A 1,427-nucleotide genomic window follows, 5' to 3' on the forward strand; every position below is an offset into this window, starting at 1 on the left:
AAAATTATATAAGCAAGCGATGGGAAAACAGTCGTCTATGAAAATTGAGGAACAATTTATCTGTGGCTATGAGAGAATTTAGCTACATACTGGACATGGGATATGCAGCTCTTTGGAAGTGTTGCATTCTATCAGCTTGTAGTAAAAAGACTAAGGTGATATGTGACATGAAAACAGTTTGAAGTAAGATGATGAAAAGGTGGAAACAAAAGCAACAAGGAAGCAATTTATTTTCAATGTTTAACTTGTACATCCTATTCAGTACTACTCTTGTCATCATTGAGAGTAAGGTTATGATATACTCTCAGGCATCCTCTGTTATCAAGAGCATCAATGTATAAGTACCTTATGATTATTTCACCAAAAAAAAAATCATCACAAATATAAATTAAGGGATACTAAAACTATACAATAACTCTCAGGACTAATTGAAGAGTAAACTAAATATGAACATCTAATCTACTGAATTGACAAGTTAATTACATAAATTGGCCACATTCTGTTAAGGGGTGTTAAAGACGTCAGAAAGCGGAAGCAGAGATTCATACCAACCATCACCATACAGTATTGTGTCTTTAAGATGTTGGGAAGACAATTTTGCAAGCTGCTAAATAGGAAAGTATACATCAAATATGTTGATCTCATTGGAAAAGCTTGCATGTATACATGAAAATAAAGTTATACATGTATGTATAAAATTATCGCGGAGCATTCTTATCATCTATAAATATTTGAATGTTCTCCAGTTCTACTGGTAGCTGTAGACTCGGAGTAGAACCTAAACAACGAACTCGTGTTTGGCATAAAACTAAGTATGGGTCATGAAAATAAACCTATCACTTATAAGCATAGATGTATATAAAAATAAAAGTGATTCTCACTTCGTACAGGTTGAATTTTGGGTGGTGGGGTGTATGTATGTTTTGTTATTGAAGATGAGTTGTGGTTTTCTGTTGCTGATTCAGTGAACGGTAACAATCATTATCCGAAATGAACATACAGGTATAAGAAGTGATGTTGACTTCCGAAACCATTTTACAAGAATTAAGCTATTTTCTTTGTTTTTGTGTGTGAGCCCATAAATATTTTTGTGACATATTTTGGGAAATTTAGGAGCCATTTCACAAATTATATGATTTTCTCAGTTTTTCGTGTGTTAACTAGTTATCCCATAATTTGGTGATACGGCTTTTGGATGATGTTTTTGTAAAATATTTACGGAACACTTCATAGGTTGGAAAGTGCATGAAGCCTCACCTTTGCATTGCTTTTGGGCATTTAGGATCCATTTTACAAGAATTAAGCAATTTTCTGCCTCGAGGCACCGCGCACTGACCCCCCGCCACCCCCAAGTCAAGGGGTCGTGCCCCAAGGCCCCTACCCTCGGCCTCGAACCCAGAAGTCCCCACTCCGTTCCCCCGGCCTCA

At 36.3% G+C, this 1,427-nt stretch overlaps 1 long non-coding RNA gene across 2 annotated transcripts in view; it reads right to left on the minus strand.

Moving 5' to 3' along the window:
* Positions 1-336: 336 nt before the first annotated feature.
* LOC102595506 (uncharacterized) overlaps positions 337-1,427 on the minus strand; it is a 4,236-nt gene continuing 3,145 nt past the window's right edge. The window contains exon 3 of one of the 2 annotated variants that reach the window (XR_001471763.1): positions 337-604. This is a non-coding gene — a long non-coding RNA (uncharacterized lncRNA). Of the gene's footprint in view, positions 608-1,427 lie in introns of both variants that reach the window. The other variant, XR_001471762.1, reaches the window with a different exon arrangement.

This window comes from Solanum tuberosum, unplaced genomic scaffold (genome assembly GCF_000226075.1).
Source record: "Solanum tuberosum cultivar DM 1-3 516 R44 unplaced genomic scaffold, SolTub_3.0 scf00432, whole genome shotgun sequence".
In the NCBI taxonomy this organism is placed as follows: domain Eukaryota; kingdom Viridiplantae; phylum Streptophyta; class Magnoliopsida; order Solanales; family Solanaceae; genus Solanum; species Solanum tuberosum.